Source organism: Bubalus kerabau, chromosome 2 (assembly GCF_029407905.1).
Source record: "Bubalus kerabau isolate K-KA32 ecotype Philippines breed swamp buffalo chromosome 2, PCC_UOA_SB_1v2, whole genome shotgun sequence".
NCBI lineage: Eukaryota > Metazoa > Chordata > Mammalia > Artiodactyla > Bovidae > Bubalus > Bubalus kerabau.
Window position 1 is genome coordinate 70,137,998 of NC_073625.1, and position 13,043 is coordinate 70,151,040.

The following is a 13,043-nucleotide window of genomic DNA, read 5'->3' on the forward strand; positions in this document are numbered from 1 at the left end:
ATTGTTCATATAGAAAGCTGAGGGGCATTGAGTTATGACCATTTTGAATTGTGGGGGTGACTTGGAACACATACCCTTTATGTAAGGGGAGTTAGGCCTCTGAGGTTTACTGCACAGATTTTCTAACAAATATTTTCTAAAAAATGTTTACTCAGAAAATCTCTGGTTATGTTATAATGAAAACTCATATATCTTTGAAATGTCTTATGATGACATTTGGCAAGGATCAGTGAAAGTCTTCTCAAATATTAGAAAAATCAAAATAAATGTGTGAGGGCACATTCTAAAGGATGCTTTATTTTCCTGTTTTAGCAGTTTTCTGAATCTAAAAGTAAAAATTGCTGTTTATTACTCTTAGAAAGAGAATGTATGATACTATAATTCCGTCATGCTATTGTATTTCAGTTTTGACAACAAAGCATTTATCTTGTGAACAGAAAATATGGGATCTATTTAGTGTATAATCCATGCCTCAAAAATTTTTTGTGTTTAAATTACAATGGTTACATAATACTAATTAAGCTAATTTATTTCACTTGAAAATCAGGGGGAAACTTATGAAACATCGTCCAGTTTAATACATTAGGGTATCTCCAGATTTTAAAATCATTAATTCAAAGAAATAAGTAAAAGTAAGATTATTGGCAGATAATTATACCACAATCCAAAACCTCAGACACAAGGAATAACATGAACTATATCCCAAGAAATGTTGAAGAATTTCTAGCAAGAAATTAAAGTGATGGCAATGATAATTTCAAGAGACTATCATATACATACTAAAAACAACAAGAGTAGAGACTAATAGCAGAAGGAAATGAGAAGATGGCAAGCAATATTGGGGACAGAGAAGATAAAAAATGAAAGAGATTTTTATAAGGCCATGTTCACAGAGTGATTGGATATGAAGACAAAGAGAGGGAGGAATCAGGGATGCTTTCAGTTTATTTTTGTGTATGGTGTTAAAGATTGTTCTAATTTAATTTTTTTTACATGTAGCTGTCCAGTTTTCCAGCACCATTTATTGAAGAGACTGTCTCTCCTCCATTGTACTGTCTTACCTCCTTTGGAACGCTAGCTTTCCCAGAAAGTAATTATAACATACATAAGTCTGTGGCTTTCAAGAAATGATGGATTGAGATGTGACTGAGAGATGTGAAAATAGAAAGAATACAGAGTAGAACAGATGGGGGAGTGACAGAGGGAAAGGTTTGGAAGGAAATTTAAGGTTGGGAGAATTCAGGTTTGATTCATTAATGGTATTTGAATTTGATTTTTTTTCTTTTTGAGAAAGGGTTAGGATTAGGGCTGAAGTGATTAATGGAAAAATTGCTAGGGAGGTAGAAAGAGATGAATTATAAGCACATACTTTAGTCTCAGGAGGATAGATATCACCTCCATAAAAATAGAAAAGAAGAGAGGGAAAATGTAGGAAGCAAAAAAGCAAAAAGATAGATGGAAGGAGAAAAAGAGGTGAAGGGTGTAGAGGGATTGGTTACATAAGATCCTATGTTGGCTACAAAATCTTGAGTGAGCATCACATACATGCACATGTGTGTGTATGTGTGTCTGTGTGTGTGTGAGAGAGAGGGAGAGAGCAAGATGAAAGTTCATTTTCTAAAAATTAAAACTGTAAAGAAAGTCTATAATTTTGTTATGTAGAAAGCAAACTGTAGGGACATTATTCCCAGGAAGCACTCTGGAATGTAGAATTTACTATTGGATGAATGAAACAGAAGGATGAGGAAGGGAAAAGGGGGACACAAAGAGAAGTGGGAGTGGACAATCAATATATTTTTCTACCTCATGATTCTGTAATTATTAATAGAATTTCAAACCTCTCTTCATACATTTATCAGATGCCCACTGAATGCTGACTATATGCCAGGTATGTTTAGGGAGAGAAATATATACAAGGGAATATTCAGTTCAGTCGCTCAGTAGTGTCCGACTCTTTACAACTCCATGAATCGCAGCACGCCAGGCCTCCCTGTCCATCACCAGCTCCCAGAGTTCACTCAGACTCACGTCCATCGAGTCAGTGATGCCATCCAGCCATCTCATCCTCTGTCATCCCCTTCTCCTCCTGCCCCCAGTCCCGCCCAGCATCAGGGTCTTTTTATTTTTTTTTTTTTATTTTTTTTTTTTTGAAAATTTTTTTTTTTTTTATTTTATTTTTAAACTTAACATAACTGTATTAGATTTGCCAAATATCAAAATGAATCCGCCACAGGTACACATGTGTGCATCAGGGTCTTTTTAAATGAGTCAACTCTTTGCATGAGGTGGCCAAAGTATTGGAGTTTCAGCCTCAGCATCAGTCCTTCCAATGAACACCCAGGACTGGTCTCCTTTAGGAGGGACTGTCTGGATCTCCTTGCAGTCCAAGGGACTCCCAAGAGTCTTCTCCAGCACCACTCAGCCATAAAAAGAATGAAATAATGTAATTTGCAGGAACACATATGGACCTAGAGATTGTCCTTATATCCCTTATATGTGGAATCTAAATAAAAATGATACAAATGAGCTAATTTATAAAACAACAGACTCATGGACTTAGAGAACAAACTTATGGTTACTAGGGGGATGGGAGGGGAAGGGATAGAGACCTTGGGATTGATATGTACACAGTGCTATATTTAAAGTAGGTAACCAGCAGGGATCTATTGTATAGCACAGGGAATTCTGCTCAATGTTATGTGGCAGTCTGGATGGGAGGAGAGTTTTCAGGGAGAATGAATATGTGTATATGTTTGGCTGAGTCATTATGTTGTGAGCGTAAAATTGTCATGGCATTGTCAGTAGGTTATACTCCAATATACAATTAAAAGTTAAAAAAATAAAGAGACTGCTGATAGAGTGACACCGAGAAATCAGGAATAAAATTTTGGTTTATGACTTGATAGTATAGTCATTCGCTGTGAAAGGAAATCCCAGCATAAGGAGAGATTCTCAAATTAAGTTTAAGTATGGTTGACATTTCAATAGTTTGAAATGTCTATTAGACACTCATGGGTACATATTAAGTGGGAAAGATAAGTTGTAATGATGAGTCTGAAATTTCTGGAAGAGTTAATCTTTTTACTCTGCTTTTGATTTCTCAGTAGTACTTACCACTATTTGATATATTCAGTTCAGTTCAGTGGCTCAGTCATGTCTGACTCTTTGCAACCCCAAGGACCACAGCATGCCAGGCTTCCCTGTCCATCACCAACTCCCAGAGCTCACTCAAACTCATGTTCATCGAGTCAGTGATGCCATCCAACCATCTCATCCTCTATCATAATATTTGATATATTATGTATTTACATTTCATTTATTTATTAGCCATTCTATACACATATGGTATATAACAGGAGCTTAAAACTATATGGAATTATTTTTAACTGCTATGGTCTCAGGAACTAGTACGGTATCTGACATTGTGAAAATGAAAGTCACTCAGTGGTATCTGACTCTTTGCGACCCCATGACTATACAGTCCATGGAATTCTCTCAGCCAGAATACTAGCGTGGGCAGCCTTTCCCTTCTCCAGGAGATCTTCCTAACCCAGGGATTGAACCCAGGTCTCCCACATTACAGGCAAATTCTTTACCAGCTGAGCCACAAGGGAAGCCCATTAAATATTTACTGGAAAAAAATGAATTTCAGGTTTCATAACTTTCTTTTGAGTTGTAGAATCCACATTGAAGACATTCTGTCATTTCTTTACACGGATTCTTTCAGGAATGAAGCCCTTTGGGCTATCTCTATGTGATATATCAAAAGCCACATCAACTTTTATATCCTCTTAAAAGCATGCCAGGGCATGCGAATATCTTCAAAGTTGTCTAGGGATCATTAGTCAATACACATTATGCACCTGTTCAAATTCTAGTTTCCTTACTCTTGCCAGCAATATCCTAGGAAAGAGGACAAGGGACATTATTATCTCCCTTTCCTTCCATGTACTATCTTTGTCCTGCAGGTATTTTTTTCTAGTAATGAATGGGCCATGGACCAGGGTACAACTGAATTGTATACAATTCTCTTTCTCAAAAATTTCCCTATGTTTGAACCCACTTACACTATTGGTGGGAATGTAAATTTGTGCAGTGCATGTCCTATGGGGGATAGTATGGAGGTTACCTAACAAACTAAAAATAGAAGTGTGATGTGATCCAGTAATCTTACTCATGGGCATATATCCAGAGAAGATGAAAACTCTAATTCAAAAAGATACATGTACTCCAATGTTCATAGCAGCACTATTTACAATAATCAAGACATGGAAGCAGCCTAAATGTCCATCAATAGAGGAATGAATAAAGAAGACATAGTACATATATACAATGGAATATTACTCAACCATAAAAAAGAATTAAATAATGCCATTTGAAGTAACATGGATGGACCTAGAGATTATCATACTAAGTGAAGTAAGTCATCAGGTCTGAACTACACAAATAATTTCCCTTTAATTACATCTCCAAAGTCATTTTCATCAAGTAATGTAACATAAGTCTTAGGGTAATATCCCATTCTATCCACAGCTATTACCCCTCCAGACAAGAAAATTAAACAAGGCATGTACACTAGAGGGTGGATATCTTGAGGGCTACCTTATAATTCATTCTACCTCAAAGTCAATGAGAAATAGTGTTTTATTAGGATAGAGGATGAAAAACAAGCATGTCAGGAATTTTCTTTAAAAGAAATCTTAGATATGACTTTTTTTGAAATATATTGCTTTTATTTTTTTTTAGTTTTAAGTCAAATTTTATTTATTATTATTTTTTAATTTAAATTTATTTATTTTAATTGGAGGCTAATTACTTTCAATATTGTATTGGTTTTGCCATACACCAACATGAATCCACCGAAGATCAAGGTAGCTAAAGTCAATTGTAGCCTCTGTTCTATCATACAATCTAGAAAGATTATTCTGACATGGGGACCAGGGCACAGTCTTCTCTTTTCTTCCTTTGTTGATAAATCTGACAGTTGGAGAACTAATATTGACTTCATATAAGGTTTCCCTGGTGGCTCAGTTGGTAAAGAAGCCACCTGCAATTCAGGAGACACAGGTTCAATCCTTGGGTTGGGAAGGTCCCCTGAATAAGGGCATGGAAACCACTAAGTATTCTTGTCTGGAAAACGCCATGGACAGAGAAGCCTGTCAGGCTACAATCCATGGGGTCACAATGAATCAGATATGACTGAGTGATATGATATGATTTTATTGAAAAATACCACTTTTAAAGTTAGAAGATCAATGTCACTAAAGTCAGTTGCAGCCTTTGTTTTATTATATCATCTAGAAAGATGATTTTGATTGTGGGACTTGTGGCACAGTCCTCACTTTTCTTCTTTTGTTGATGAGTCTGACAGTTGGAGCTCTAGAACTGACTTCATACAATTTTATCCAAAACAGGAACTTGTCTCCTTAAGGTTTAGTGACACCAAAAAAGAAAGAATGGTAACTGGTGGGTTTTACAAGAGGAAAAGTGCCTAGACTCTGTTCATTACTAAAATGAGATATTATCTGCCCTTATCTTAAAATCAGTCTGGATAAATAGAAGCCAGAACAAGAGAAGATACTGGATCAGAGGTAAGATTCTAGCGTTCTTACCCTCATGGCCTGAGTAAGATGGACGTTTTGGCAGAGTCTTAACCTCTCTGAGTTTGAATTTTTCTCATGTGTAAAATTATAAACTTAAACCATATTGCTATGTATTATCATTCAGTTATAAAGCATTATGGTTTTGTGATTCCAAATGAACTAACTAGATTTTCAAGGAAAAGATTTTAGCAGACATTGTCATTACCCAAGACACAGCTCATGATGCATAAAGCAATTGTTTTATTTATAACTTTTAACATGGTCATTTGAGTTCAAATTTCTAAGATATTACTTTTAGCAAAAAGAATTTTGTATTAAACTATAATTTTACATTTCTACACATGTAAATCCAGATGAGTTAAATTATAAAAACTGCCAAAACTTTATAAAGATATGCTTCTAAATGTAAAAGGTAATCTCCTAAATATTCTTTAATAAACATTTTCATATCTTGGTGGTAGTTTACTTGCTAAGCCGTGTCTGACTCTTGCAATCCCATGGACTGTAGCCTGCCAGTCTCCTCTGTCCATGGGCTTCTCCAGGCGAAAATACTGAAGTAGGTTGCCAGTTCCTTCTCCAGAAGATCTTCCCGACCCAGGAATTGAACCTGGCTCTCCTGCATTGCAGGCAGATTATTTACCAACTGAGCTATGAGAGAAGTCCTCTTAATATCGTAATGAGATATTTTTGCACTATTCAATTATGATAAAATTATGCTTGAAGACAAGAAGCCAGTAACTCTAGAAACATTAATTTCAACAGGCATGTTTTCTTAAAGGCTCTCAAAATGCACATTAGTACATGCCTCAAACTGAAATGAGTATTTCAGAAATAATCATATATTATTTGCCTTGCTCATCTGTGATTATCCCAGGCTCATGATTAAATATTTTTCCCCCTTTTCAAATGCTCTCCTGATAGATTGAATACAAGCTTTTGCTTGAGTTTAACCTTTCATTTCTAGCATCAGAGATTTGTTTTCCTTAAAATGTTTCCTTCTTTTTTACCTTCCACTTCCTACTTTTTATGAAGAAAGAAATTATGTTTCTCTAATTTCTTAAGGCTGATGATGAGTCTCCATCACTAAGGTTAAATAAAATCAAGGTTGATGCTCATTCTTGTGGTAACAACCTAAGCCACTTTTCAGTGGGATTTCATGACAATATTGTATGAATTGCAGTCAAACAGTTTTGGTAAAGTTAGCCACAGCATTAATAGTCCTCTCTCCTTTGCCCAATGGGCCCCCAATATTTTTTATTTTTATTTTTATCAATATATATTTCCTTTCCTGATCCTTAAAGTGTCCATTGTTATTAAGGTTTAAAAGCAAAAGCAATTGTCATTGACACCGGTAAAAATGTTTACATTTTGCCAGAAGAAAGCACTAAATTGAGCCCAAGAGTTATATTGGAGTGCTTAAAATTTGTCAGGACTATAAGAAAAGATGAAAATACATTCCTCCCAGACTAATATATCCCTATGTTAAAGTTACTCATGAAGAAAAATACACATTTTAGGTAATATTTTATTTAAAAAAATGCAACTCCAATTTGAGGGAGTTCCAGAATGAAGGTCACAGAATGGAACTGTTAGATTGAAGCGAAGAAAGCGTTGGAAACAGCGGCATTAGTGTGTGTCCCTTGGGTATCATGTGGTTTATGTTCTGTAGATTGGCTTTAAGGATTTTGAAACTTTAAGAATCAGTAGGTTAAAAGCAACAGAAAGGTAAAAGAAGATTGACTACAACAATTGCCCTAATTAAACTAGAAATATTGTAGAATTAATTCACTTGATTACTGAAGTTTAATCAAAATCATTATATGCACCATTAATGAATATTAATGTATGGTATATATCAGTTATATCAGCATGTGATCTCCCATATCCATGCCATTCCCTGCCTTCCCCTCATCTTTTAAGTCAGCACTTTCCCCCACTCACCCACACATTCCACATACAAAGCCAAAATGCTTAAAAATTAATATTAAGTTGGATGAGAGGGATTGATTTACCCAAAGGACTTGGAAATTACTGGAGACTTGGAAATTACAGTTGACTTGAGTTGGAAATATAAAATGAATTAGATGGAAAGAAATTCAGAAATATACTGCTTTGCATGCACTCATTTAAAGAACTCCTTGATACATGTAACATTAATCAGAAAGATATTCTGTGTTTTTTTAAATCTTTGTTTAGTTGTTATGCCCATATTTATACTGAAAAATTACTCAAGATAATGTATTTATTACAGTTAATACTGCTTTCTTCTGAAATAAGAAGCTTAACTTCCAGACAATGAAAATCTTATTTTCTTCCCTGTTTTCTCTCATCACTGTTGTCAGATGTGGCACTGGAGACCATGAATAAAATCAAATGAAAACAGTCATCTAGTGTTGTGAGACATTATTAGTACTTTTAAAATGTAGGCTTAAGGATAAATGTGGTTTCAATTTTTGGCCATATTAGGTTTTTTAATCTGTGCACTTTATCAGTTTGGTTCCAGTATTAATTATTGTAAATAGATGAGAATTAACCATACTAATCAAATATATTAGATATTAACTGTTTTATGTGTTCACCTCTTTAGACCATGCATGTTCTTTCATAGACTTGCACTTGGTCCATTGACTTCTTAGGGTACCATTAAAAAAAATTATTTTTAAGGTCATTTTTCACTTCAGGTCTCTAGAAAATTTATTGCACATAGTCTGTCTTAGATGGCAAGATTGTCACAGACAAGAACTCTTGACATTTAGTTTACAAAAGGGCACAGAGAAAGAAAGAACAGAAAAATAATCATTCTGATCTTTTTTATGTTTCTAAGTTTTGCTGTCATATAGTCTTCATTCGTCCTGCATATTTATATCAATTTTCCTGTATAATTTAGCCAAAACATTGGCTGCTTTCTCCTTAGAGTACATAGAAAATCTCCATTCAACCAACTTAAGTTTTCTGGCCAATTGTCCAACTTTTACCACTCAAAGGAACAAACACATGAAATAGGAAATAACTGAATGACTTATTTATATATTATAGTTATACCCATTTTAATATGTTGATAGTTAATGTTTATATGTTTATAGACACATAACCACATGTTTATAGTTATATGCCTTTTTAAATACTTTAATAATTTAAATAACCCTTTGTAATTGTATATAATAATATTTTCAATTTGAATTTTAAGTTTTTATACTTTTCAAATGTAATTAAAGCAAATAATATAATATAATGTTTTAGAGTAAGAGTGTTTGCATTCTTGGAAGGGATATCTACATTCAAAGTGGAAAACGGCACTAAAAGAGAATGGCATGTTTGAGGCATGTTTCTGCGCATGTGCATAGCATCATGACTGTCTCAGTATTTACATATGGGTGAAGTCTATTTGACTTTTGCTGTCAACCATAGCACATCCCTCTTCTCTTTTGTTTCTTTGGGTATTTTCAAGTTGTGAAGCTCACCCATCAACACAAGCATCCCTGACACTTGGCACTTGCTATTTTGTCACTGTCTCTCTGAAACAAACCTGTGATGTTAATATAGCCTAGCACCTAAATCCAAAACACAGAGACAAAATAAATTTAAGCCATGTATAATAAGAAAAATTCATCCAATGATATCCTCTTGAAGCCAAGATATCAACAGCTTTAGATCATTGCTCTGGTTTTATTGCCCCATATCCTATTCTTTTGGGAGGCTCTATCCTTTTCTAATAAATATTAAATATATACTAAATACATTATAGTTGTTTCATGCATGTTTCCTTGCCTTTTAAAATTCCACATTCTTTTTTAAATCTTTTTATTTATTTTATTTAATCTTGGCTTGGCTGGGCCTTCATTGCTGCGTGGGCTTTTCTCTACTTGCAGCAAGCAGGGGCTACTTCCTAGCTGTGGTGCCGGGGCTTCCCACTGTGGCAGCTTCTCTTGTGGAGCACAGGCTCTAGAATGCTCAGGCTTCAGTGTTTGCAGCACTTGGGATCAGTAGTTGTGGCTCCTGCTAGAGCACAGGCTCAATAGTTGTGGCACTTAGGTTTAACTGCTCTGCGACATGTGGGATCTTCTAGGATCAGGGATCATGTGGGATCTTCCCAGAACAGAGATCAAACCCATGTCTCCTGCATTGGCAGGCAGATCCTTTACCACTGAACCACCAAGGAAGCCCTCATAGTCTCTATATTTACATCTTACATCATATGGATGCCTTCAAGTTTTCTCTTTATGACACTCTCTTCCTGTATCTGCATCCATATACTGACCCATGCTGACCCATCCATTTACTGACCCATATTCTTCTATAACCCAAAATAATGAAATTGTTAAAGAGCACCAACTTCTGTCACTGGACCTAACACTCCTTCCAAAGTAAGTTTTCTTCTCTAAGCTGTAAGATACTAAATGAATTTCTTCTTTCCTTTCAGTTTGGAAGCTCTTATGAAGAGTTAGAAAATATCTTCTTCTCCTTTATATTTTATGAAAATGTTGATGTCTTGAGTTTGCTCCACAAATAAAATAATTTAAAATATTGAGATACTAACACAAAATTTAAAGAAAATCGCCTTTTAACTGTACACCTACAAGACCATCAATTCCACTCCCCAAAGAAATGAAAACAAGTGAAATACTTGTATATGAATTTTTTAATAACTCTATTTGCAAATAGCAAAAAGCTGGAAACAACCCAGATGTGTATCAATGGATAAATGGACAAAATGTGGTATATACATGCAATGAAGTATTATCCAGACATAAAAAGGAATGAGGTACTAATACATGCTACAACATGGAAAATTTTCAAAAACCTTATGCTTAGTGACATGAATGCTCAGTCATGTCTGACTCTCTGAGACCCTATGGATTATAGCCCACCCCCCAACCCCCAGGCTCTTCTGTTCATGAGATTCTCCAGGCAAGAATATTGGAGTGGGTTTCCATGTCCTTTTCCAGGGGATCTTCCTCACCCAGGGATCAAATCTGTTTCTTTTGGGTCTCCTGCATTAGTAGGTGGATTCCTTACCACTAGCGCCACCTGGGAAGCCTGCTTAGTGACAAGAAAAAGTGAAAGTGAAGTCGCTCAGTCATGTCTGACTCTTTGTGACCACCTGGACTGTAGCCTACCAGGCTCCTCCATCCATGGGATTTTCCAGGCAAGAGTACTGGAGTGGGTTGCCATTTCCTTCTACAATGCATGCATGCATGCAAAGTCACTTCAGTCGTGTCTGACTGTGCAACCCTATGGACAGCATCCCACCAGGCTTCTCTGTCCACGAGATTCTCTAGGCAAGAATACTGGAGTGAGTTGCCATTTCCTTATCCCACTTACTGACATAACCAGGCCCAAAAGAACAGTTATTGTATGATTCAGTTTATATGAACTATCCATTATAGTTGGATCCATAAAGATGGAAACAGATTGGTGTTTGCCAGAAGCTACAATGGCATCACCGACTCATTGGAAATGAATTTGTGCAAACTCATGGGAGATGGTGAAGGACAGGCAAGCCTGAGGCGCTGCAGTTCATGGGGCCGCAAACAGCTGGACACAACTTAGAGACTCAACAACAACAACAGAGGTTAGAAGGAGTAAGAAATGAGTCAGAGCTCAATGGGTACAGGATTTTCTTTTGAAATGAGGAAATATTGTAGAATTCGATATAGATTTTGGCTTCTTGACATTGTGAATGTACTAAATGCCACTTTGTGTCCTAAATTATGCACTTTAAATATATATTTAATTATGTCCTATAAATTTTACCTCACTTTGTTTATAAAGAGAAAAAGTATTCTCACTTGTGTGTTTGGGGGTCAACATTTGTAAATAAAGACATAATAATAGCTTATGGAATCTTCTCTTTGGCAGTGCCCTGAGTTTGTCTTTATTTGGTAGCCACTTTGTCTTCATTCTTTTCCTTTTCTACCTTATTCCAGAGTTTATGACACAGGGAGAATGCAATAGCCTTCATTTGCTCTGGGTTATGTTTTATTGGTTAATTAATACCTGCTTTAAGTTGTTTAAGATATTTGAATGTGCCTGAGTTATGTATTAACGGAACACTAAAACATGCCCTGTCATGTCTTAATGCTGCCAAACAGCCTCACATTCAATTAGTGAAAAGTGATTAAAACTTAAATGTCTTAGCAGTGAGGTACCTACTAACTTAGATATGATTAAATGATTAATCATTTGCTCACTGACAATCGTAAATCTGCATTCTTGTGTTAGATATTATTTTATATAATATTGGACATCTTATTTAGGCTATAGACTATTTTCTACTTCCTTTATATTGCAAGAACTGTTTTTTTTTTCTTTTTAAGCATCATCAAACATATGGAAGAAACATATGGTCAACCAGTTATGCTATAAAAGTCCTTGAATATTGGGCAAAAATGATCACATAATGGGTTTTAGAGAAGATCTCTTAAATAGCCTGTAAAGGAGAACACTGATGCTATCCAAATACAAAATTTGAAATCCATGTGTAAAATCCAGTCCCTGTCTGGGTTTTACTTTTATATCAAGAATTTAGAAAAACTATGGACATTTCTTAATTATCCATGGTTTTATGTTTTTATGAAATTACAGTGTTTCATGAAGTATGTGCCTATTAATATTTCATAATGAATTTGGTTAACTGCCATATTGTGAAGTCCAGGAAGTCAGCAAAGTAACATTTATAATGGAAACACTTCCAGAACTGTCTCTGGTGTCTACGTTTATACTTCTGGTAAAATGATACATGATAGACAAACTATTTTACCTCATCAAACCCTCAGTTTTTTCTTATCTATAAAAAGGGGAAGATATGCAAATCCAAGATTGTTGTAACAGTTACATAAATTCATATATAAAGTCTACCATACTGCCCAATTCCATAACCACTTCTCAACCCTTACCTAAAAAATCCCACTCTTCATTCTTTAAATTCAAATGTAAATATAATTGCATTTAGGTTAAAAGTGAAAAGTTGAACTTAAAAAATACAGAATGATGTTAATTAATCTATAATACAGTATCAATGAAAAGCCCAGTAACTTTTTAGAGTCTTGATGACATCTTTAAATTTTGTGTAGAAAAATTAAATAATGTGTGAGTGTCTCAGTTTCTAGCCTCAGACTGGTAATCTTCTCAATTCAACTTGAGTTTCTAGATGATTTCCTCTTATAGTAAATTCTTTAAATACTGCTATATTTTAATGACTGCCAAATTTACCTCGGCTGTTCCCCAGACTTGTATCCAGCTACATGTTTGATTTCTCAATGTGGATTTGTAATAGGCATCTCAATGTTAAAGTTAATATCTTGACTCCCTAGATTCCTTCCCAGTGGTCTCTCCTCTCAGTAAATGGCAATACCACTCACCTAGTTGCTAAGTCTCAAAACTTTAGAATCATTTTTTATTTCACTATTGCTTTTACAACCGTTACCTGAAACACCAGGA